The sequence below is a fragment of the Esox lucius genome, chromosome 25 (assembly GCF_011004845.1).
Source record: "Esox lucius isolate fEsoLuc1 chromosome 25, fEsoLuc1.pri, whole genome shotgun sequence".
Taxonomy (NCBI): Eukaryota; Metazoa; Chordata; class Actinopteri; order Esociformes; family Esocidae; genus Esox; species Esox lucius.
The window spans coordinates 8,619,621-8,646,626 of record NC_047593.1 but is presented as its reverse complement, the minus strand read 5'-3'; the positions used below and the strand labels follow the sequence as shown (position 1 = coordinate 8,646,626).

Below are 27,006 nucleotides of genomic sequence, written 5' to 3'. Positions count from 1 at the left end.
ATAATAATAATAACTTTGTCCGACTGGATTTTTCAGATTATAATAACACCTTCCCTCCCCGTGCGACCACACCCAGGCCCCTAGCTGGCACTCAGCCACGCTTAGTCTAGTGTGACCCACGCCTGCGGTGATTTGGAAAACCCCAAATGAAAACCCACACTGCCCCAGGTGCCGAAAACCAGCAGGGAGCTTGGAGCCTGGCCATTAAAATGTCTTTAGAGCTTAAACAGCTATAAAACAAGTTGCGTTCCTGGTATCCGATGGTCACAGGGACAGTTGTGACAGCACCTGTAAATCTTGTGGCCTGGCGCATTTTGTGGCGATTTATCAATGCGTGCGGTGGCGCAATGGTTGCCTGGCATAAGGCAGCCAATGCATCCACAAATAAGCCTGTCTCTACACATCAACAGAATAATAAGTTATTGAAAAGGAACGGTGAAAGGGGGACCGGGGAGGGAGTTGGGATAAGGTCTAACGTTGTCTAACATACTTATTATGCTTATTATAGCACCATTGCTTTTGAATCAGGAAACGCAATGAATATGACACTGCCATTGACTGACACTCCGATGGCAATGTAGCATTGCAAAACAGTTCCCACCATGAAAAGATGCGCTAAACTCAATCTCCACAGCTTGTGTAGACACCCAACCAAACACCCATGAAGCTTCCCGGGGCACTTTTACCTACCAGTGACCTTGAATGTCCCATAAACTGAGGGAACAAATTATTTGATCCTCTGCTGATTTTGTATGTTTGCCCACTGACAAAGAAATGATCACTCCATAATTTTAATGGTAGGTTTATTTAAACAAAGAGACAGAAGAACAACCACAAAATTCAGAAAAACGCATGTCAAAAATTTTATAATTTTATAATTTTAATGAGTGAGATAAGTATTCAACCCCGCTCAATCAGAAAAATTTCTGGCTACCAGGTGTCTTTTATACAGGTAACAAGCTGAGATTAGGAGCACACTCTTAAAGAAGCTTGGTGAGAAGGTGGCAACAGTTGGTGCGATTATTCGCAGATGGAAGAAACACAAAAGAACTGTCAATCTCCCTCGGTCTGAGGCTCCATGCAAGATCTCACCATGTGGAATTGAAATGATCATGAGAACGGTGAGGAATCAGCCCAGAACTACACGGGAGGATCTTATCAATGATCTCAAGGCAGCTGGGACCATAGTCACCAAGAAAACAATTGGTAACACACTACGCTGTGAAGGACTGAAATCCTGCAGCGCCCGCAAGGTCCCCCTGATCAAGGAAGCACATGTACAGGCCTGTTTGAAGTTTGCCAATGAACATCTGAATGATTCAGAGGAGAACTGGGTAAAAGTGATGTGGTCAGATGAGACCAAAATCGAACTCTTTGGCATCAACTCAACTCGCCGTGTTTTGAGTAGGAGGAATGCTGCCTATGACCCCAAGAACACCATCACCACCATCAAACATGGAGGTGGAAACATTATGCTTTGGGGTTGTTTTTCTGCTAAGGGGACAGGACAACTTCCCTGCATCAAAGGGATGATGGACGGGGCCATGTACTGTCAAATCTTGGGTGAGAACCTCCTTCCCTCAGTCAGGGCATTGAAAATGGGTCGTGGATGGGTATTCCAGCATGACAATGACCCAAAACACATGGCCAAAGCAACAAAGGAGTGGCTCAAGAAGAAGCACATTAAGGTCCTGGAGTAGAAAATCTGTGGAGGGAGCTGAAGGTTCGAAACCTTAATGACTTGGAGAAGATCTGCAAAGAGGAGTGGGACTAAATCCCTCCTGAGATGCGTGCAAAAATCCCTCACTGTACGTAACAAATCCTCAATCACATAATGTGGTTTATTCTACTGACAGGAACCAATTGTGTTGTTGCTCTGGATGAAAGCATCTGCTGCACTACTTAAATGTCACACGTACATGTAAAGACCTCTATTAATAAAACTCTCTGAGGGAACACCCAGGTGGCCATTCGGGGAAGTAACCACCAGGCACATACATACGCACGCCAGGTATACCAGGGGATCAGCCATAGCGTGGGGTATCAGGGTGTCAGGGTCACAGTTGGGATGAGGGGAACTGTTTTTAGGCAGGTATACATAAGATCATGGAATTGTATACGTGGTGTTCCGTGTCTAGGGACGAAATCCTGACACCACTAGCAACATCAGTGCGAGATAAACAAATATCCCAATGAAATTCTGTAGCAAACCGAGAGAGAGACTGCATGTGTGTAAAACATTCCATCCCTCTCTGGTTTGCCTCCTGGGGGAAATGTTGCCGCTACACTTTATTCGAGTACCCCTTGAAAGGTAATGTGGCGTTCGACAGCGATGGAAGTTTTGACCAATAGATTCCTAACACGGTCAATTCAAAATAGCGCTTAAAGCAGGTTTGAAACCAGCCGAGCACAACAACAAAATCATTTCTCACCATCTTTTCCAGGACTAATCTGTCTGTTAAACTGACCTACCAGGGGTAAACTATGTCCTGCAACTGGATTTGTTCCAGACTAAAAAACACCTATCGAACACTGACGTAGGGCTGCAACGATTACGAGAGACAACTTACTCGACTAGTAACATCCACTGACTTTGGCTCTAGTCATCGAATAGTCATCTAAAATATGTTGCCGCTACTAACCAACATATCCCAGAAACTCACACACCTTACTTAAAACATTCCGGAGGCAGCAGCGCGCCTGTGCGAATGAAAGAATCCAAAGTGCCCAGGTTTTTCAATGAGTCATAATGCAAACCCCTTGGTGGAGTGTGGGCTGTGTTGGATTGGTCTTTCTCCATACTGACATCCACTGTGCTTGACCAGAGGAAGCAAATCCATCCTGGAATAGAATGCCAGGTGACTCTATGTAGACACCAATATGAGATCGGTTTTGTCGATGGTCATGTTTGGACATCGTCCATTCAAACAACACACTAGCAGACTAGGCTAATTAACCACTATATGTCCGTTAGCGTTATGTTGGAACACAGGGCTGTGTAGTTGTGAAGTTTGTCATTTATTACATTATTCAAATAATAATGCAGACATCCGCTCCAAGTAGGTCCTGTTTGGAGTGTGTTTGGGGGACATTATTGTGCTGATTGTTTTTTGACAATTCGTCTTTTTTTAGAAGGTACAGCATGTCAACATGTGTATATAATTCTCATAATTCGTAATTGCATTGATTTTGTTCCACCAAATAATCAGTAAAACATCACTAGTCTTATGGACACTTCAGTCTACCTTCATCATTAAACCTCACATGAATGGGCCCACTGCACAAAACAAGCAACTATGAAATATGCAATGGGACACTAGCTCCTACCCAAAACTCAGATAAAAATGCCTTAGACTCCAGTTTACATAAATATTATTCGTTTTTATTACTTCCCCGAAGTCACATTCTTGGCTTGCTCTTGGTGGGCAATCTTATGACTTTCAGAATTGATGTAGCACTGTGCACTACTCCCAAACTCATGAAGAATCTTGTTTTGACTGTGATGTCTGGGTTATGGCAATAAATCCAACATAGATATTTTTAATACCACAGAGATGTTTTGAAGGTTATGAACAGCAATTCAATCAGTCTGATGTAGAGTCAGATGTAGAAGCTGTTTGGATAAATAATGTATTTCCTTAAACTTCACATGGGAATAAACTTTTGAAACTTTAATTATAAATATGTTTTATTTAGGTTTTCCCAGTTTGGCACTTTATTGAATCCTTCAGACCTTGAAGAAGCTGTTTTTCTTCCTGTTTAAAAGCACTAAAAACAATGTGGAGATACGATGCTTGGTAAACATATGTGCCTCAAGTTGTTTCATTTTCTAGGGATGCAGTGGTTTATCCTTTGATTGTAATTGAGGTGTCGGCAGAGACCTCTGTAAAGTTGCATATGTAATTACTGAATAAAGTTCCACTGGGTCTCTAGCTAGACATCCAAGTGTTAGCCATTTCCAAGCCACAGAAATGTGTTTGGTCCCCTCCCCAAATGCACACAACATTTATTATTCCATCAAATGACCTCGAGGGACCTTCCCTTCAGTGTTCCGAACTACTCCTGACGAGCAGGGGTGTAAAATACACTTAAGAGATTAGATAGTAACTTGTGTGAAGAGCACACTCCTACTGTTCTTCGCTTTATTGAGTCCTCGTTGGTGTGTGCTGATAGCCAGGATTGAGGAGGCCACTGTGATAGAAATTTTAAACTGAGAACAATAAAAGCCTTCCATTTGTAGCCATGTCTGGTTCTACCTCTTGTCCTCGTCCTTCCCTATGAATTGGATCTTCTCCAAAACCATAGCTAGTGTATATAATAATGATGACCTCGACAAAATTCAAGTGGCCTCAAAATTGAATTTCAGTGAGTGAAGAGACAGAGAGAGAGAGATATTTCAGATCGGGGCTCTCCGAAAAGCAATCAGCAAGCGTAAAGGAAAATAACCGATTAAACGGGAATAGAGACATGGCCCTCGTGTCACAGCTGATAAGGCCAAGTGGGATATTATGGACATGGCGGGAGCCCTGCAGCAATTATTTTTTTTTTTAGCAGGGCAGAAAAGGACAGTTAGCTACATGCTATCACCTAGCCTCGCTCAGTGACAGTAACCACTGGGGAAGTCTGTGTATTAAAATGTCAGAAACGGCACCTTTAGGTAACTGTGTGGAGAACAGCATGCCAACTAGAATGAAATCTTGGCATAGAGACTGAAGGGAGAAGCACGTTCAATGTCTCATTTTCAAATTGTTCAAACATACATTGTATTGGAGGCTTTTGTTATAATTCAAAGGAGCTGGCTGGTGTTTTTTAGTGAAGGCCTGGTGAAAAAAAATGTATGCAAATGAGAGCAGACGTTTTTAATTTCGTCCGCGTCCAGGACCATGGTAATCCAAAGTAGTTCGGCAGTGCAATTTTCATATCAAAAGTCAAACCGGGAGGCAGAATGTTTGTCATTGAAAAAAGCCAGTGGTGGTTGCCGTTTATGTTTCTGATAAAAGTGCGGTTGCGCGTGCGCACACGCACATACATGCACAGTTCCAAGTCTGTTTATGCATTCAGGTTATATGCTGCATGTGTGGTGTCTTCTTGGAGCTAGACAAAAAGGGTTTATGAAGGGCATAGCAACTGATTCCCTCCTCACAAAATTGTTTTACACTTACATTTGAAAGGTGATATTTTAAACTGTGGTGATAGATAATGAATTAATGAAGAAAAACATCACATTTCCACAATATCACTAGCATTCTTTGACCTCTTGGAATTCTCCATAAATGCAGCAAGGGGGAATAAGGTAAGACAATGCTTAGTATCTTACAACAGGCAGGTCAAAGAAATAACTGAAGTACAGCCCGAAGTACACAGACAAAAAAAATTATATAAATTGAGGACAGGGGATAAATGTTTTCGAAGTTTCTGTGAGACTGACGGCATGTCCCATCAAATCAATACAAAGCAGTGTGACACCCCAAGCAGCCAACCAGTTTGCTGGTGATACTGCGAGCAACACATTAACAAGGACCTCTTCCTGAATGCTTTGTCGACTTGTGCATTCAAGTAAATATCACAGTAGCACCACTAAAACCAGTGGCCTACTTGTGAGCTTAACGTGTGTTTAGAGTTGAGCAGCTTACTTGCAAGATGTTGAAAGTAAGAAAATGTATCTTCTCGAATGCCCTGTTAAGTAGTGCATTAATGCCTTACTAATGTGGGGCTCTATGAAAAGCAAGAATAGGTTACCACAACTTCCAATGGCTTTTTGGTCTCATGTAGACCTGACAAATCAATAATGAAATTCCTAACCAACTATTTTATAACTGAAGTTATTGATTTATGGACTAGTTGTAGAACACCATGGGGTGGGGGGGGGGGTGGGGGATTATATAAACAAGCACTCCAAAAATGCAGCCAATATCCTTATTTGGGATTTTGATCATTTTTATGTTGAAACACAGAGATAATTACTAAAACTGTGTGCAATTAATTTTCTTTGGCTTCGGTACTAATGGAAGTTGACTAAATGCAATACCCTGAGGGATATATGAAAATGAGTTTTAACAAAGGTAATTGAAACTCTAAAGATAATTTCAAACTCATTAAAATTCTGGTTGAGAATAAACCATATATCCTGGCAATATTCCGCTGGGCCACAAAGAGAAAATGTGAAATAAAGATCCAAAAACAAATCTCACTCTAGACATTGTGAGTCTGTGACTTCCCACACTCAACTGACAAGGCACATCAACCAGAGCGCCAAAAAAGGGCAGAATCCACAATTGCTCTCTTCCTCAAATTGCTGACTAGATGCCAAGTTATTTTTGTGGGAAAAAGTGAGAGCGGCCCGGTGGCACAGTAAAAGAGACGCTTGGGGAAAAAGTATAATTTGAGAGGGCTATTGAGCTCCTGATGGATTTGGTCCATGTTATGGGTGGCTTGGGGTTTTAACTGTGGGTATTTTGGTTCTTCACTTCAAAGTGAGCAAAAGCATGATTCGTGGTCAGCTTTGAAATAAAATCCAATAAACACAAAACTAAACAAAACCAAAAAGTTCCACAGTTGTGTTGAAGAACTCCTGAGTCGTGAATACAGAGTCCTATTTGGGTGGTAATCCAGGATTATAACAGTTTATGGAGAGGGAAGTGCAGTCACGCAACTTGTCAAATCAAATTGCGCACACTAACTAAAACCACCAACATACACTAAAAGTATGTGGACACCCCTACTAATTATTGACTTCAGGTGTGGTTTAGGTCACAACCATTGCTCACAGGTGCATAAAATCCAGCACACTGACCTGAAATCTCCATAAACAAACACTGTACAATGGTCATACTGAAGAGCTCAATAACCTTTGACATGCCACCTTTGCCAGTCAGTTTGTGAAATAGCTGCCCTACTACCATTGGGTGCGTCCGACATTTTGGCAACAGCTTGGGGAAGGTCCTTTCCTGTTCCAGCATGACTGTGCCCCTGTGCACAAAGCGGGGTCCATCAAGACTTGGTTTCGACACGGTTAGTGAGGAGGAACTCAAGTGGTCTGCACAGAGGACTGACACCAACCCCGTTAAACACCATTGGGTTGAATTGGAAGAGCAAGCCAGGCCTTCTTCCAACATCTGAGCCTGACTTCACAAATGCTCTTTTGGAACAGGCAAAAATTCCCACAGAGACACTACAAAATCTTGCGGAAAGCCTTCCCAGAAGTGTGACGGCTGGTATAGCTCCAAAAGTCTGTGTGGGGGGGGGGGATGCAACTTCATATTAATGCCCATGGTTTGGGAATGGAGTTTCCAACAAGCTCATTTTGGTGTGATACATACATATGGCCATTTAGTGTATATGGCTGCAGCTGGTGGATTTCCTTCTTATGTTCAAAACTGTACCTGACTTCTATTCAGCCTAAATCAGAAGGTGCAATTGATACAAATAACACTTTCCAAAGAATACTCTTATGACTACATTCACAGTGACAATTCAGTGAAATCACCAGAATACCTTCTCTGAGATCTATATCTATTATGTTTTTGAGTACTATACCAAAGTAATATGCGTTAATACATAGAGATCCAAGGAACTAAATTGTGTGAGTGAAAAAGTTAACACATGCAATTGTTTTAAAATACATTTTGCACAGATCATTTTGTATTTTGATATAGAGACGTAGGACATATGTAGCTCCCCCAAAACATTTCTTTTGTTATGATTATAAAAGTGTCTTTAGTGTTATTGTGCATAAAAGCTGGTTCTACAAAATTGATTCTACAAATGTTTAGCATAAAATGTGGAAAAAGTTTTTTGTTATTTACAGCTTAGCCTATTTTGTTTCCAAAATACTGGAAAAAAGAATATGGGATATTTGGGATATTTATATTTACTGTTAATTTTCCCACAGCATAATGTAATTACCCTAACCATTGTAGATTAGCTTGTGGGTGTCCCAGAGCAAAACCAAACCCTACTTTTTCCAGAGACTTTACTGAATATAGAACATATTTTTATAATTTTCTCCAACTGGTCTTATTTAAGGGCACCCGATGAGGGTGATTTTCCATTGACCACTGAGCTTAGCTTTTGGTTGATAGCATGGCTTGTGGGCAAAACCTAAACATATCCCCATGTTCCTTGATTCAAATGGAGTTACGTGCGAGCTTGGAGCTCCAACCATTTGGCCAAGGAAATTGTCTATGTGACAAGACAACCACCACTGATGACAAATTTGGCTAAGGCTCTGTGTGTCTGAGCGGAAGATAGCGATGACCAGTGATTGATGTATACCATGCATTTGTGTCACAAACGGTTCGATATTTACAGACCTCCGGTCTTACAGACGCCTGTCTCATTAGGGCACCCTATCTCCTCAAAAAGACCACAAATGATGCATTCTGGGAATACATTTTGGGTAGTGGCTTAAATCACCTGGTTCACAGAATCCTGCTGGATACAGCAAAAGAAAAATAATTAGCCTAGCACAAACGCACAACGGATCAGGCAACACAATTACATGACCAAAATCAATCAATCCCCCCATGATGATAGACTCGTACATGGATTTAACAGTGTGCCAATTTAAACAGGCTGTAATGATCTCAAGTACACATTCGCCTGAAATTATACACAAGATGCCACAAATAATTTTTTTTAAAAAGAATCTCATCAAATGTTATTTGTCCCAAGTTCCGTAAACAACAGGTGGAGACGAACAGTGAAATTCTGTTAGTCCATCCACTGAATCTGATTTCAAAGGGCCCTTCATAAAAGCAACATCTCCCGGCATGTCCAAACTCTTCACTAATAGGCGGACCGCCCTCTGTGCGCAGGGGATGGGTCTAGATAGGGACAATACTCCAAGCCCCATCGGAAAGACACTCCACGCGGGGGTAATAACAGAGCCCCGGTGTTGTCCGGCTGGGTTGTTGTGGGCTAACCGCTAACGAGCGGTAACCACTGGACTTGGAGCTCTGTTGTAAGCTAATGAAATTGCGTAACACAAAGGCTCCGCTCTGTTTGTACTGGCGGGGGGGGTCAATAGGATGTGACAACCTGGGATGTTTGTTCTGTATCCGGGAAGACACTGGATTACTGTTGTTATTGTTGAACGGCAATACAAAACCTATGTCGGGGGGGGGGGGGGCAGAGAGAGACGGTGGATGAGGAAGACAGAGAAAGAGAGAGGCGGACGCAGAGACACGGACAGAGAGAGTTAGGAAGAGCGAATAAGAGCGAGGAAGATAGAGAGAGAGGGGGAGGGAGACGGAGAGAGAGGGGGAGGGAGACGGAGAGAGGGGGAGGGAGACGGAGAGAGGGGGGGTGGGAGACAGAGAGAGGGGGGGTGGGAGACAGAGAGAGGGGGGGTGGGAGACAGAGAGAGGGGGGGTGGGAGACAGAGAGAGGGGGGGTGGGAGACAGAGAGAGGGGGGGAGGGAGACAGAGAGGGGGGGAGGGAGACAGAGAGGGGGGGAGGGAGACAGAGAGAGGGGGGGTGGGAGACAGAGAGAGGGGGGGTGGGAGACAGAGAGAGGGGGGGTGGGAGACAGAGAGAGGGGGGGTGGGAGACACGGATGGACAGAAAGAGTTAGGAAGAGCGAATAAGAGCGAGGAAGATAGAGAGAGAGGGGGAGGGAGACGGAGAGAGAGGGGGAGGGAGACGGAGAGAGAGGGGGAGGGAGACGGAGAGAGGGGGAGGGAGACGGAGAGAGAGGGGGAGGGAGACGGAGAGAGGGGGAGGGAGACGGAGAGAGGGGGAGGGAGACGGAGAGAGAGGGGGAGGGAGACGGAGAGAGAGGGGGAGGGAGACGGAGAGAGAGGGGGAGGGAGACGGAGAGAGAGGGGGAGGGAGGGGAGAGAGGGGGGTGGGAGACAGAGAGAGGGGGGGTGGGAGACAGAGAGAGGGGTGGGAGACAGAGAGAGGGGGGGTGGGAGACAGAGAGAGGGGGGGTGGGAGACAGAGAGAGGGGGGGTGGGAGACAGAGAGAGGGGGGGTGGGAGACAGAGAGAGGGGGGTGGGAGACAGAGAGAGGGGGAGGGAGACAGAGAGAGGGGGGAAGGAAGGTGGAGAGTCTTCTAGGATAATTAATGAAAAGAGAAGCTCTGTGACTTCTCACATGGCATGCCTCAGGAGCATTTGACGATGAGTTGGTGGTACCCAGACCAGAAACATAATGTAGGAACCACAGAGCAGGGTGCTGGAGAGAGGGGTTGTGTGTGTGTGTGTGTGTGTGGGAGAGAGAAGGAGACAGAGAGGTGAAAAGGTGAAAGTTGACAAAAAAAACAAGACAGGGAAGGAGAGATGAAAATAGAGACAGAGGACAGGACTCACTCATATCCACTCAATCCCATTACAGTAACCACGGAAACAGAGGAAGGGCATCAGCGCTAACTACTGTACGATAGGGATGCACAATTAATCAAAATATAATAAAAATTGCGATATTGACATTGGCAATATCCAAAACACCAAATGACACGATTTTCAGCTCCTAAAAAGGTTAATGATATGCTTTACGCGAGGCAACGGGCTTGCATCATACATCCGTAATTGTTTTTCTTGCGAGTCCTGTAGGTATTTTTGTAGATTTTGTAGAAACCTGGACTAATTTTGTTGAAGTACTTGATGGTTTTTCAATGTTAGTTTGAGTTAGCACTGCACCTGCTAGCGAAGACATCTGCTTCAAGTTAGCAAGGGGCATCAAGAAAACATGGTCCGACATACTGTACACAACAGCATGGTTTTGGCTTCCAGGTTGGTGCCTACAAACAAACTCAATATGGGAGAAAATATACCTCAAGGGTTGAGAAATTCTGCCTAACCAGCTATGGCAATGGCACAAAAATAGCCAATGCTGCAAACGCCATTGCATTAAATGAGCAGTTAAACGAATAATTAGACACAGGCCGCACCCTCAAATTGGTAATAAGGTAAAAAAGAAAACACTGAACTTATTCAGTTTAATAGCACATTATGTAGGCTATGATCTCTTTTTAAGTGAGATTATCTACTCTGTTTTCATCCATGTTTGAAAATCGCCAATCATAACCATAACTGCAATATTTGTCAAAGAAATCGAGATTCAATATTTTTACCCTAATCATACCCTACAGTTCAATTGGCATTGCAGCATTATACCAGCTGTTTGGTCGCTTTTTCTGCTTTTCCTCTGTCTGTCTATGTCCATCTGTCTACTTGGTCCTGTCAGGTCCTATGCAGGCTGTCTATATATATGTGTGTATCCAGCCATGGTGGAGGAGTATATCAGTTTGAGTATTTCACTGATCTGTCTCAGTCTGTGTCAACTACCAGCCTGTCATATGCATTCAAGCAACCATACTTTTCATTTTCAACTCTCCGTCGAATGTGACAGTTCCCAAAGCGACGGCAACAGCACAGGGCGGATTAAGACTGTCAAAGCGATTTCTTTATCAGCCACGCCAGAGCGTCCCTGTATCGAGATGTTCTACTTAAAACAGCATGCATTCCTCGCAGGCCACAGTTCTAGCAGGGACAGCAAGCCACTGCCAAGCGCCTGAGGACCTTAAAAAGGGGTCACTGCTGAGGTGGGTTCTTGGCGAGAAGGGTCTAGTGGAGGACACACAGCGATAAATCTGAAAAGGAAATACTTTCTGGTATTCTCTTAGACGGACTCCGATCTGGAATACCAGGGCACTTCAACTTTCATTATTCCTATTATTCTCCCTAGTAAGAACTGAGTGGTAAACTCTGGCTAATAAGTGGCACGCATCAATTGATTGACGAGCGAGCAGGTAGAAAAAGGAATCCGGCAGGGTCTCCAGGCCTGTGGTTAAAAAGCCTTGGCTTTTATTGTGTCTTTCCATCTCTGGGAATCCAACCTGACATCTATTTAATAGGCCTGACATTTGCTATTTGCGTAGAAGACAGGCATTGCGGAGGAGTTGGAAGCGTGAGTGCAGTCTGTTAATTGGGTGTTCGGCCTTGGATAGAAGCCGGTACGTGAAATGCCGGAGAGCAGAAAAGCCCCAGAGGGGACAAGAGAAGTCTTTGAACAGCAGGCAGGAGAGACTCATTATTTGAAACACTCAGATGCAAATGCTAACAGCTAATGGGTTTTAAGGTGTCCAGCTGGCCCTCGGAGGAGGTGTAGTAGTGAGAGTGGAACAGCTAGCCTAGAACTTGAAACACCATTTTAGTGGAGGGAATAAGGAGCATTGTTATTAAGGCTCAGGGGCACTGAACATGCCTACTGCAGCAAAAACTCTCTCCGCTATCTTTCGCCACTTTCCTGTCCAACGAAGCAGAAAATGCCAGGAAAAATTGCTCTGGCCGCAGACGCTCTGAAGGACTTCCAGTCTAAGAACCGCTGGACTATTAGGCAAGCGTGATCGAACAGACAAGCAGATGACAACATGACTGACTCTGCTATCGGCTGTGGCTAATATTAGCTTCCAGTCTAAATTCCCCAGGTGCCAGAGTTAACTGAGCAGCATGATAAGGTGGTCTTTTAATGGGGGGCCAGAGGGCTACATTAACAGGCCTTAGAAGGACACTTTGCCCTCTGCAGGGGTCCAGATGGGATCCAGAGCAGGTAGCTGAGAGGGAACTTCGATGACGCCACATTTAGTCAGATGACCTCAAAATGATTTGTAGGGTCAACTTCCATCACACTCCCAAATTCTATGACAAGGTCAAAGGGCAAGTTGGACAAAAAGGTTGACACATGCGAAAACAATGTTTATGGACTTTGAGAGGTCCAAGTATTTGGGAAAAGTCAACAATCGTTTAAAAAGGAAAGAAAGACAGACAAACTCTTGGCGTGAAACACTGAATTTTTTTAATTTCAAGCCACAATGTTGTGGTTGACTGTAATAGTATTTTATTTAACCCCCCTGTTGATTTAAGCTCTTGTTACGAACAATTGTACAGCTATTTAGATCTCCGTCATTCAATAGCAACAGGCCTAAAAAGTTTAGTTGCGAGAAAGCTCCCACAGCTAATGGTAGGCGACACAAGGTGCGTTTCGTAGTATATGCTTGTGGTGGTTGTTGTTGCTGACCTCCATGTGTGTGTGGTTGTGTCTGTTGCCGTTAAGCATGTGTGTGCCCATGTGAGGGGTACGTCTGGGTGTATGCCGAGTTTCACATTCTTACACAGGGCTGTAACTCAAGATCCTTGTTATGCACTGCTTGCTGCAAAGCAATCTGGAAGATCTGTTGTCCATGTTTTCAACAGGGCCTCTTTACAAATGTTGATTATTTCCAGGACGGTCTCTAAAGGCATGAGGAAGAGATTTTTTTTGTATGAAAACAGACACTGTCCTCCTAACCCCACGAACTAATTTGAAATCTAACTAACAGCGCATCGGTAAATACTTCTCGATCGTCGGTCGGTCAAGACCTCTCTTTCCGACACTAAATTTAAATCCCATCCCTCTCACCAAATCACGACCGCATTCCACTGTGCCCGTTAGCACTATCGATTGACCAGTGTGCCCACACGACCCCGTGAGGTGAAACCGTCACACGTAGTCGAAAGAGCGAGGGGGTTGGTAATAAATGTCCCCGCCACATTCGCCAAAGGGGACGCAACAAAGCGTCTCTGTGTGTGTGAGGTCAGGGGAAATGAGGACCAAGCATGCTGCGCTGTGTGTATGAGCGTGTACTCCGGGGAGGGGAGGGCGGGGGGGGTCAAGGTGACATTCCACAACACCTCGGAGACTGGCCCTAATGGACGGATCATTGTGGATGGAAAAAGAGATGGAGGAAAGGGAACAGTAAGAATCTGGTGTACAGGGCACTCAGTGAAAGTGGAATGGGCAAAATGAAGTAGGGGGGAGGGGAGGGAGAGAGAGACGGGCCAAGGGAGAGAGGAGAAAGAAGGCTGTGACAGACGAGGGGGAGGGAAAGAGAGAGGCAGAAAGGGGAGGGTGTGGGGAATTGGTTGGTTTCGGTTATTTCCCAACGCTGGTCTAATATACACACATTCTGTCTCAGTCTACCCCTGCTCTCCTCTTTCTCCTTTCTGCCATGTTGTGTCTTTAAGATGATGACACATTGTGGTTCCCGTCAGTGAATTGGCTCAGACCAATGAGTCTGTTAATGTGATGAGAACTGACAGGACTGCAGAGGCAGAAGCAATGAAGGCCATCAGTACTTTGACAGGCGGTAAAGATGGCAGATGAGGAAAAGCTGAGCAAGTCATTGTTTTCGTGGCGGCACTATTTCAGGGGCCCAGGATTTTGGTTTGACGTCTTCTTGTGGAAGCAGCGTAAAGCATTTTTTTTTAGCCTTTTTTGGAGCTCATGGCTTGGAAATAAAACTGTTTTATTTGACACCATGTCTGTTCCGCCCTGTGTTGGGTTTGGCTGGTGTGGTGTGCTGGGGGGGGTGGTGCTGCTGAAAGTTCTGTTCCAATAGACTATGAACAGATGGCATATAACCATATCGATAAAAGAAAACCCGGACAGCGTACTTAAAGCAATGTAAATATCAGGGACACTCACAGACGGGCCACCTAAATGTCTTTTTTCGGCCGCCTAATGAGAAAAAATTATACCAATTATATTAAAGCCGCGATATAGTTTACACATTTTGAGACAGATAGTGAGACAGATAGCGAGCATTTGTGCTTAGTTAACTTTATATGAATACCTTTTGTTAAAATGCACACAAATCTAGAGACGGTCTAGCCATGTGCTAAATGATCCCACCTTGTGGTGCCAAACTAGCCCTCAATTGCAATAGCAATGGTCTAAATAAGTCTGAGGAGTTTTGTAGACAGAGAACCTGCCTGGTTAGATGTGGCAGCTAGCATTCAGACCTGGTTATTTTCTCTCGCCATCAATAGTTGTTTGGGTAAGCAATGTTTGCAGTTCTGCTGTTCTCAGCTCCACTGGGATTGTTTTTTGAATTTCAGGAAATCAGCTTTAAAATTACAAATTACTATTAGCTTGGGGAAATCTGTAGAATTTCAAGAAACTGCCTAAAACATTATCAAGACTGGGAGGGGCCTCTAAAAGTAATAATCTGTGGGTTGACGGGCTGATTGCCTATTGCCTGACCATGCCCCCTGAAATACCCACCACCTAAGCCCCTTTTTAATCCAAAAAACACAATGTATACAAAATCTACAAATAAAAAAAGAACGAGTAGCGGAATATTCTGTTCTCTCACATTTGCACATCACTTGACTTGATGAGGCAACCTGTGAACGCTTATAGATTTGATGCAACTGGTTCACTCCCAGTGGTCCCACATGCATATCCATTCAAATAAAGCTTAATATGATTAACATTACACCTGCAAATACAGCGAAAACAATGACCTTTCACGTAAACCGCAGGTCAAAGAGCAGACAAAAAAAGTCTTACCGTCATAAAAAAACTAACGCCGGGAGACTTATTTGGGAGAGACGGGCATGGGTGAGTTAAATGTCCACAGCCCCTCTCTCTTTCTGGCTCCTTTTCTTCCTCCCTTTTTCCAGAAAATTCTGCAGTCCACCAGAGGCTTCAGTTGCAGATCCTAGTCCGTCCGTTTCTGGGTAGCACATAGAAGCGACAGAGGAAGGAGGACAACAGCGAGTTAGAGGGAGGGAGGGAGGGAGGGAGGGAGGGAGAGCACCCGGTTTGGGCGAAGCAGTGATGAGAACTATTTTGAGACAGACATGCTGCAACTAAGGGTCTGGAAAGTTACCGGGGCCAGTTTGGGCGTTTACACATACACACTCCAACTGTACCTGCGGAAAATGTACCTGCGTGCGTGCGCACACGCGCGCATATGCCAAGTCATCCACTTACAAACGCACAAGGTTGCATGCATATGCACACACCCATCCCAACACACACACACACACACTTCCTCTGACACCTCCCCACCAACCCAGGCATAAACTATGCCATTGCCAACATTGCAACAGCTCAGCAGCAGCCAGCCATACCTCTGTAACGTACCGAGAAATGACAGAGAGGAAGGAAACGCCAGGCTGTGGGGAGCGAGGTGTCAGAAAGGTAATAAACGTATCAATCTCTCCCCAGCGCTGGCGTTTGAGCGGCTGTGTTCGTCCCATTAACATATTGGGGGGGGGCCTGTACAGTGGAGTTTTCTTACAGAAATGAAGCAACGAACCACATTGGATATGGCTATACCATCTTGGCTTTCTGCTGTTGACAGTTTGATCGTCTGTAAAACAGTTGGCCGGGGCTCTGAGTGATCCGCGTGCAAATTACCTGCAGCGCGCGCAGACCCGCATGCACACAAACACACACCGAAACTCTTCTAGCCCACACAACCATCCACCCTGTCCTGGCCGGCTATTCCCAGACAAGTGACGTAACCAGAGCCGTTTGCACTTCATTGGCAAATAGCAATTCATTGGCTGGTCGCATCAAGCCGTCACACAGCGACTGTAAAACAGACACAAAAACTACTGTACTGCAGCCAGACGCTGCAGCCAGACAGACGCAAACACACAACAATGATATAGCTAAGATTCTACTACCTGCTGATCTCATATTAGAATCTATTAATGATCACCTTGAATTAGTCAAATTAAAAACACTGCGGTCACTGATCAGGTAGCCGATACTAATAAATTGTTCAAGTTCTCTAAAACAAGGTGTTAGGAGTGGACAAGACTCAATTTATTATCGCAGTTGCTTCTTTGAACTTCACCGGGTCATACACCAATGGTCTCTTAGGGGTTTTGCCTCAATACATAGTACCAGTCACTTGAATGGTTCCCTTCTGACTGTTACTGTAGCAACACAGCCTCCTTGCCTCGTCTCCTTTGCTCAATCACCACTGACAGAAGACCATACTGGGGAACATACTTTCGCAGTTTTTATCAACAGTTTTATTTTTACATTAGAGGGTGTGAAAGAAAACAGATTGAGAGGGTGCTTTGGGGGAAGTAGTGTTTTATCCGTCACTTATTGCCATTGTGGACAACCGCTGAGGTTTCTTTTTTAACTGACTGCTGCTCACCAGAAGGCCCAGACGGCTTTCCAGTGGGGATTTTCACTCCACTGTTGTAAGTGTTGTAGGTGTTGCATTTCTGCTGTTCACAGAAAAGTACTCCGACACCCGGCCTGGTCCCTGATGGTGTGGTTCCGCCCAAGTACAGGCTAAGAAAAATGCAGAGCGCTTCATATTGTTGTCAGAGAGATGAGGACAATGCATTCCCTATAGGAGCATCTAAGACCATGGCTATGAATTATTCACTGGAGAGGAAACATACATTGTTCTTTATCCACTGCTTTAAGAGGCAATAAGGCCTCTTTGTTCAATAATTAATATCTTAGCAATCTGGATAACTTATAGACTATAACATAATATCAAGTACAGCAAGCTGAACTGGATAGCACGTGAATGTACTATACCATAAATCAACTTATAGTTCACATTAGGTAAAACACAGGTTATTTGCCCAAATTATGAATTAAAGAAGCAATGCAATGATTTCCTTCTCCATGTGAAAGATGCAGCAACTACCATTGGCAGTAAAACCAACTCCAACTAACTAATGTTTGTTTATAATGGACATGTATTGAATAATTGTAAATGTTTCATAGCAATTCAGAAGGTAACATTCCCTGGACAAATCCGTGGCTTCCCACTTGAACAGAAACTGAGTGAACTGGACAGTGTCGAAGCAACCATGGATTTCGCTGGCCACGGTCAACCATTGTTTGTCGGCACGCTTGCTTGGGGAGATGATCAAACAACGGTGACGCCGGTGGAAGTGACAGAGTGGGCAACGTTTCCAACCGACAACAGAAGCCACTGTGACATTTGTTGTTCAATAGAAAGTCTGCATTTTAGGATAAACTTGTATGCTCCCAAATCATTTCTGGGTAAATATTGTGAAATTCTATCATTGCACTGTTATTGCCGATCTATCGTAGACATTTTCTATTACAATGTACAAAACTTGTTTGAAGTGCACCTCAATTGCTGTCTTCAAATCCATGCTTTGAGATATAGGAATCACTTATGGCATGTGTTTAAATTATTACCTACAGTAGCTAAACTGAAGCAAACGACAGTAATACCTCAAACTAGTTAGCTTGAGGCTAATATGTTTACAACAAGCCAATTCCTAGCAACAGAACAAAAAACAGCTGAACCACTATAGCTGAACGCTAACAACAAAGCTGAGAGAGAATATCCTGTACCAAACGTTACATTTTCTAGCCATAGGGAATGATAAAGGCCTTCAGATCCATGGACTTTGCTATTGAGAACCACCACTTTGAAGTGGTCAACTAAGTGGGACCTTTGGGTTAAGGAAGCATCTCATAATTCCATCCACGGCGTCTGGAGGGATCAACAATCCAACACAGCAATGGGCAGGAAATTGCCGACCTTGCCTTTTGTGCCCCTTCATTCACCAGACTCCAGAAGGCAGTATGCAGGTGCCAGTTTGTCTAATAAGTAGTAGAAGAAAATGATTGACTTTGAAAATGCAAATGGCCTCAATGGCACTGGCCGTGTAATCACTGACACCGTGAGGAGACATTCCAAGAGTCCTCTAATTATATCTCCATGTACACAACTCATTACACAACATGTAAACCCAATTTTCAGATTTTCCTTTGATTGGCGTGCAGGTAGAGGCTTTCAGTCCTACGTGGGGGGAAAACAATTGACCAAATATGGAGCGCAGACAGCTAAGGAATTCACTCATTAAAGTAGCCGAGATAACCATTTATGAAAAGCTTACGCGGGCTACCACATGCGCGCGCACGCGCACACTGAGCTATGAGCCACTCAGGAGTAGACGTGGCGCGTTGACATTGTCTCACCGGCAGGGTTTCAACACCCAATTCATTATCAACACCAACATGGGACCAGCCATTCCCAGCTAAGTAAGTGGCGGGTTATAAAGAGCAGAGAGGAGCGTTGTGCCGGACACATTACAGCGACCGCCACAGTCCCAGCAGACCACATGGGCCCGGTCAAAAGCCGTGGCCCCTGTGTGGGACACATCCAACCTCCGTTTAGCAACGACCAAAAATAAAAATGTTACCGTTTTAGTATCGGCGCCGAGGACTATATATTTCACCACATGAGCAAGCATCCCAGAAAAGGACATGGTGACGGCTCTATGTGGTCGGCTTCACGCAATTCTACGACCTGTGGTTGGATTAATGTCTGTCACTGGATCTATGGGTAACGAGGAACATTATCCTGGTACTCTGATTATACAAAACCTGTGAGTGAGTGGTTCAGGACCTGGATCTTGAATGTCTGCATGTCTAGTGTGTGGATACCAGACAACATACCATGGAAAAGACAGGCCCATTTATGTTAGTATCCAGTTATAATAGGAATAAGGCACCATGTGGATTATTGTATATGGCCAATACACGGCTAAGGGCTGAATCAATACATACTAACTAGTGCTGTGCTGATACAATGATTTAACGTGGGATTATTTTTCCCCCAATATTATATCGACACTCCGATCCCCAGAATCGATATTGTGACAGCACAGAGGAGTGCACTCAAATCAGAGCATGTTGACCAATTACTGTTTTGAATAAGAATCTTGACACTCAGAAGTAATTCATATGTAGCAGTTTTTTCTGTATCTAGTTAACTTGTTGTTTTAATTTCTCTAAATAATTATAATACAGAGCTTAAAGTTGATCTATTCAACAATTCAGCATATCTTAAGTTTACAAATTTCCCACTGCGACCCTTAAGTTATTTTACTTTCTCTTATATTTATTAAAATACTTATATTAGGTTGCTTGAGGTTTCGCTAAGAATGTACTTCTCAGACTTGTACACTGCTAAAGTCTTTGTGTTCACTGGTTAAACTGTCCTGAAGGCCAATCCATAATATTCAATTTATAAGTTCAGAGTAATTACAAATTGAGTGGTTTTTATTTATTACCGGTTGCTAATGGGGATTAGCTGAAGATTGCACTTTGAAAACATAGCCTAATATTATTTGAGGTTTTCTTTAGCACTTCAGTAAGTATTATGATTCAGGTGTGATATCCTGACGTATTGAATCGTAACACGCGTATGGTGATATACATCGTATTGCAAGGTACTTGCCAATATTAGCCTTACTAAAAGAATAAAGACTCATGTTGGTTAACCCAACATAAACCTTGCATAGAGAGCTGCTGTATACAGTCAATAATATATGACCAGTGCCAGAAAAAGGTCCAGCACCCAGTCAAATACGTCCTTCAATGGAAATCGCTTGAAGTTAACAGAATCCCACAGCTGGGCTGGAACCAAGCGCTTAGGCATGTGAAGCGGGAGATCACTGTCATTCATGGGAAAATGTCCTCCCACAACCGAGTCGGGAGGGAAGGTTAGGAACGCTACGACATGAGTGTTCCGTCCAACCTGCCCGACCTCTCCCACAATCCCACCATGCAGCCCTGGTGCCCTCCGATGGACCCGTTTCCACCCAGGCACACTGCTTCCACCGCCTTCTGCCCCGTAATGGGATGCAAATTGTCAGTGGTTGCGTCCAGGCTTGTTGGCTCAAGATGTGTCAACCTCGGGATTTACGCATTATTAACTGGTGTAGGGTTTAGGGATGTCGATGGGGGGGGGGGGTCTTTAGCACCTCACGTCTTTCATCAAACCGGGAGAGACAGAAGGATGGGAAGGAGGCACGGAGGGAGTGGAAGGAGAGGGACCGGTGGGGCACGGACATGGTCTGTGCAGACCGCCCTCAGGATCCAACAGCACGGGACTGTTTTAGAACGGTTGGGGCGAATTATCTGGAGGTTGGTGTACCATTCTGAAGGGTGCTTTTACAACACTAGAAGACAGAGTCAGAACAGACAAATAGCAAGACATAGCTACCCCTGCACAAACCTAACCCGGTCATATTAGACAGACAAATGAACGAGGAGATAGACAGAAACAGATAGAAACAGACAGATAGACAGACAGAAACGCACAGAAGTAGACAGATAAACCGACAGAGAAACTATAACCACAAACTATATCCCCCGTTGAGGAAAAACTGCACATAAAACAAACCCTTGGAGGGAGTTTCCAACACGTGCTTTCCTACTTTAAATAACCCCAGAGCGAACTCCAAAAATGTACACACTGCAGGCTGAAGCTTACAGAACGCTGTTTGATATGCTACTCCACAGCAGACAACTAAGACAGTGTCCTAAAGCGTCAAAGAGGATTTGCTTGACTCAGCGATAGCTGTTTCTAGAGGGAGGGGCCAAGTCAAACCATCCGCAACTTTGTTGTTCGCCCCGAAGCGCTTTAGACAAGCACAATAGTCCCACTATATTGAGGGAACTGAGCTAGAGTCCAGAGAGGATTTGTCTGTGTTCTGGTGACATCCACCCCCTCCTGATGCTGTGAAAATAACATCTGACTCCCAGGTGGCGCACTAAGCCACCGGAAAAGTAATAGTTCAAACTGGAATCCTGGTCATAAGCAGGGAATAGGGAGCCATTTGGGACACACTCGCGGTCTGGTATCCCCATGCCTGGAGGGAAAGGTTAATAGGTTCCTTTGTCACGGAGAACTCAGCCGTGGGACTTCCGTAATCTGAACACTGCAGAGGGCTACGGCATATCGGACGGATCCTTTCCACCTGCTCCCTCGGTCGCGCTGTGGGCAGTCGGGCGTGTGACCCGTCCCGTTCCTGCCCTGTCGACTCCTTTCCAGTCGTCCGAGGCACCTCCTCTCAGACCTTCTCCGGGGCGACTGCTTAGTCTAAACTGTCGCCTGACATTCACTAATTGCAGTGAACAAGGACATCTCAAAGAAGCTTTTATTGGACTGGACAGCAGCCGTTGCTTACACCTAACCCTGTCACATTAGATCTAGATAGGCAAATTAACGAGGAGATATGGTGGGAGTAATGTTTTTGGAATGGAATGAAGCCCGCAGGCCATTCTCACCAGACCTGAGGCCAATCTCCCTTGATCTAGCCTTGTGTGACTATTTAATCCTGCTATCAAGGGCCAAAGGGTAACTCTGAGCCGCTTACTGTGATGGAGGCCCTCTGTGGTCTACGACAAGTGACTTTCAATGTCACGTTTCCAGACAAAATTGTAATTACTAAAATGGGCGATGCACTTTGGTTAAACCCCTTAAATAATTAACTGTATAAAGCCGGGTTAGTAATATGGGCGTTTACTACCTTTGATAGCGGCATCAAAATAAAATTGGTGATTAGCAAATACACTATGTGGCCCTTTCATCAAAAGGGTTCTGAGAAACAGGCCAGGCAAGCTTTTCAAAGACCAGTCCACTTGAGCCATGACATCAGCTATTCTTTTAAATAAGGGGTAGAGGGAGTGAAAGAGAGCAAGAGCGGAAGCAAATGAAAGACAGAGGGAAGGAAACAGAAAGAGCAAGAGGGAAGCAACGGGAGAAGGAAATGAGGAGAGCCAAAGAGAATGACATCGAACGGTAAAGCAAATGAACCGATGAGGAAGGGGGGAGAGAGGGACAGAGGGAGGGAGGGAGGGAGGGAGGGAGGGAGAGAAAACAAGTGAGAATGTGTGACCCTGATCTGTGTTCCATACGTTAGACAGAAACCGTATCGCGTTCTCCAATTCCCCGACGCCCCGGCTGGATCCAGGACACCTTGCCCTCTCCACTCCGCGCTCGCTCAAACACTCGGACCGACCAGTAGCAGGTGCAACGACATATCGGTCGCCGCCCAACACTCCCTGGGCCATCCGTCAACCCGAAATGCGCCTTTTATCCCGTTAATGTACGCTCCCATTTAAGCCCCCCCCCCCCCGGACTGTTTAGCGGCTGGCGAGTGACACGCGTGTTTACTCTTTAAGAGGTTCCTCCCGATAACAGTGTTCCACGGGATACATGTCCAACACTCCATCTCTTAACAGACCGTGGAGAAAGGGAATGTGTGTGTGTGTGTGTATGACCAAAAGGGCCCGCATTTCATGTTTCCTGATAACAACACAGCTTTCTAAGGCTATGATACAAAAAAGAAAAAACAGAATAAATAAGGATTCAGTCCTCCTGAACATTTCCTGTAGGATCTGGGATGCTGCCTCAGGGCCAGAGTGAGCTCTCAGAACAACTGCACGTCTGAGCCACAGTGGCTGTGGTAACAGACTACTGTATCATGTTAGCCTGAACTAGCTCGGTTCTGCATGGTGGAATTCATACCCTCAATGAACTTGGCCTTTTTAAAAAGTGTCAATCTAGTAAATGTCTAACTTTTCATGTGAAAGTGAATAAAATAAATGCGAACAGTTCTTTTGCAAGTCTGAATGTTAAATGAACTTGTGATCCAAGCTTGGTGGTGTACCACTAAGCTGTTGCCTCCAGCACACACCTACTGTATCATCCCTATTCAAATGGTCTTTCCGGGCTGTACCCGACAACAGATTTGGTCAAAAGCATGCCTTCATACCCGAACCCTGGCCTCTAGAGGGTATAAATGTCACAAAGGCTATGTTGGAGAGCACTGAAAAGAATGCGGATGACTGCCAAGTGACTAATCCACAAATCACCTCACATCCCAAATAATGACTCATTATACCTGTAACTAGAACAGCCAGTAGGTCACAACTTACCCAAGACATGTTGCAGATTTTATCCAGGGCCATTTTTTCCCAAAACAGACTTGTAGCATACAGGACAGAAGACCAGGGATTCGGGTAAAAAATGTCATTTGTTGCATGTTTAATCTGGTTACACAGCCTCTCTGATTACTTTTACACGTTTTCAGAAGGAAGAACAGGCAGAGAAGACGTGCGGAAGAGGAGGCAAGGAATTTCATTTGAAAAGAAAAAAAAAACACCCAAGGCTCGTGCAGCCGGGCATAGCAGCGCGTAATGGGAAAGAAAACCCAATAGCCTGATGCTGCAACAATTGGCCAGGGTAATCTCCTTAATGTGCAATAAGCCTTTGATGCCCGTGGAGGGCGAGTGGTGTAGTGACAAGTCCAACGTTAGACGGAGCCCAGTAAAAGAAGGGAAGTTACTGAGCATTTAACTTCAAGTATAGGGATTTTGCTCATTCAAGATTGGCTATGTGAGTGCATGACAAATAAAGTTATATTACTTTAAAACGTTCAAGGCGAGAGACAGGAAGAGAGCGGGATGCATATACGTTTACAGTAATGATAACTAGAATAAAATCTACGAATTGAACGAATGTACAGTTTTTGTAAGTATTTTTCATGCAAATTGATAAAATAATTTACAAAGTAAGCTGAACATGAATGTTGTTGATGGCTTGGCCAATAGCCACAGTCTACAAAACACATAAGCAAGTTAGATCAGCACAACAATCTCGTTATTGTATTGAACAAACACACTTCTCTCCAGATCGCCCCCGGTCTCCACTAATAGCAGCGTAATGACAGTCCTTGTCTAATTGTTATGATAATCAACGTGGCCAAACATCCACGCTCTGGCTTCAGAGCATAATTTCTGGTTTTACAAGAATGTCACGCTAGATAGAGTTACCGTAATCCTTCTTCTTCACAGTCGAAAACTGGCAACACCGGACCATAAGAATTTAATAAAAGCCACTTAAATCAATTTGAAGCGGAGTATTGTTCACTTGATGCTGACGATGAGAAATTGACCATAATGAAAGCCTGTGGTGAACAAATTAATTGGGCAGTAACAACCAACCGGCCATGTCAGAGGGCACTGCTGTTCTCGTGAATGCGCTCCCAAACACCACTAAGAAAACAGCAAAACACACATTTTCTTCCACTTTCAACCTGGTAAAGCTATATTAAGTTATTGTTATGGCCAATAACCTGCATAAAATTGGACATGAAAATTGCACAGCCTCTTTGGCTGCAATATTATCTGTTGTGCGTATGTTAAATAATAAACTTGCTGTGGCTACCTTCAACATTACTCTGTACCTTAAAACGAACGCGGGGACAATAATAAATTCACTCTGCAACAAAAATAATGTAGGCTGTCAACCTCGTCCAGAGAAGTCGATAGGAGCTTGTTTTACCGATATTAATGTGCACACAAGTCAATTATGAGAAAGTAAAACGGACAGCGTGCCTACCCTTTTTGGCCAGCGGAATTCCAAAAGACACCGCACACCTGCCTCGACGTTCCTCATGGACTGTCTCGGTTCAATTCCATCCAACGCGCATGAACGTCGAAAGTGCACCGTTCGCAGCCAGACAAAAGATACGTAACACCCTTCTCTCGGGTCACTTGCTCGCACTCGAGAGATATTGATATTGCTTTGCAGTAAAACTGCCAATTTAGTCTTGACAAAACGCAGTCCTACCACAGCAGCACCACTTGACTAAAGAGGAGGGAGGAGACGAGAGCTCTCATCTTTTCCGCATGCTCAGTAGCGTAGCGGTCACGAGCTAGCTGCCAATCTGACAGCCCTGGGACGGCTCGCGTTCATTAGATATCATCCAATAGCTCGAGCCTGCCTCTTGTTTCCCAGGGAAAGGACGGCTGTATGCGACAATGATGATGCTATGCTGTGCGCGCCTCCATGTGCAAAATGGCCTCGCGCAGTACGAGCCGAAGCTCATTGGCCCCTCGCGTAGTCATGGCAACGACCGTGGCTCCATTATGTGTGATCTTCTGGGAGGACAGGATGGAGATGAGATGCGCAGGTCACCGATAATAGGGCCACACTCATTCCTCTACTTAAGGATAGCTTGCAAAGCACCTTCACGTGAACTTTCAGTCCAGTGGCCTATATTGGAACATTAACCCAGCCAATACAGAAGGATTGTTAGGCACTACCAGTTAGGATACACAAACTGAGTCTGCGTTTTTTATGATCCAATAATCTCATTTGCAGACACTTCCTCTGTGCCTGAGCACAATAGCCTGGGGATGAGTTGAATGATCCGACTAGATTAACAGAACCTGCCAAAAGATAAGACAAGACAGGGTGGATAAGGTTTTAGGCACATTGTGCATCACCATGGCAATGCAAGTATATTGACTATATCAAGGCAGGCTACATGCACATGCCCATATACTCTACTAACTCACACACAGACACACACACAGTACTAAATAATTCAGATGGAGTTTGGGGATGTCCATGTTGACCCATATAGTAAATGTTCCCTTGTGATTTCTGGTCATGGTAGGGGTGAACACACAGCAGGTTTGATACGTTGCGTGCACCATTCTCCCTCAATTATCGTGAAAATGGCATAATTCAAGTTTCTCGCAAATTAAATTGTCCATTATAGAAAAATAGTCAAAAAGACTATTTGATACATAAATCTCTGCCAACCAAGTTTCCATAAAAGCTGACCTGAGCTGATATGGAAGGATTCACCCTCAGTCTCCAAGGCTGTTCTATACATGTTCTGTTACATCAGTAGTTAGCTGCCTACAGTTCACGTTTTGTTACACTTTCTCAGACAGTTGTAAACCCCAACACGTGTTCTGGTGTACCCTGAGTAGGGAGAGTTCAAATTAAGTTAGAGTACCAACTCATCATAACACCATTTGCAAAAGCAGTCAATGAGTGGACAGGCGCACACACACACACGCACTTACCCAGACACAGCCAACAGCACGCATATCGCTCATAAATTCTTAAACCTTTTTCTTTTCTCAGCGAAGTTCATTATGAACCGTCTGGTGAGCATGTCAGACGAGCCCTGAAGGAAGTAAAGCAATACAAATCGCTCCTGAAAGAAAAATATCAGTTAAACAAGAGGTAAGTGTTGTTGTTTTTTGTTGTTTTTTTACATCTGTTGATGGTTGGCCTGGTTTGTTCTGTATCCCAGCCAAGGCACTTATTTTTGTACATCTCTTCTACATCTCTGCATCTAGGCATGTTGATTGATTGACTGACTGATTGAATGTACATGGTAATGAAAAGTAGGCGGCTGGTAGCCTGGCTGACACAACCTTCATGACTACATCGAGAGGACCCGGACTATAAGAGCTGGTATTAGCTCAGCTGCTAAAGCCTGTAAAAATGAATGAGAATTAATCCTCAATGTGGTCCTCTCTATGGAGGAAGTCAAATCTGCTCCTAACCACTAATGTATAGCCAAATGGTTAATGCAAGGATTTGGGTACAGGGTAG

The 27,006-nt window shown here is 44.5% G+C and overlaps 1 protein-coding gene and 1 long non-coding RNA gene across 8 annotated transcripts in view; one reads left to right on the top strand and one right to left on the bottom strand.

Moving 5' to 3' along the window:
* The window catches only part of sorbs2a (sorbin and SH3 domain containing 2a), a 66,795-nt gene extending 41,407 nt beyond the window's left edge, over positions 1-25,388 (bottom strand). For 2 of the 7 annotated variants that reach the window (XR_002196165.3, XR_003778089.2), the window contains exons 1-2: positions 24,988-25,388; positions 15,339-15,504 (exon numbers count right to left, since the gene is read on the bottom strand). The gene's annotated coding sequence lies outside the window, so the exon portion shown is untranslated. The remainder of the gene's footprint in view (positions 1-15,338; positions 15,505-24,987) is intronic. The other 5 variants (XR_002196166.3, XR_002196163.3, XM_020043856.3 and 2 more) reach the window with 5 other exon arrangements.
* LOC117594151 lies at positions 19,101-23,738 on the top strand. The gene is made up of 2 exons (XR_004575541.1): positions 19,101-19,180; positions 23,678-23,738. It is a non-coding gene; the product is annotated as an uncharacterized LOC117594151 (long non-coding RNA).
* Positions 25,389-27,006: the final 1,618 nt, after the last annotated feature.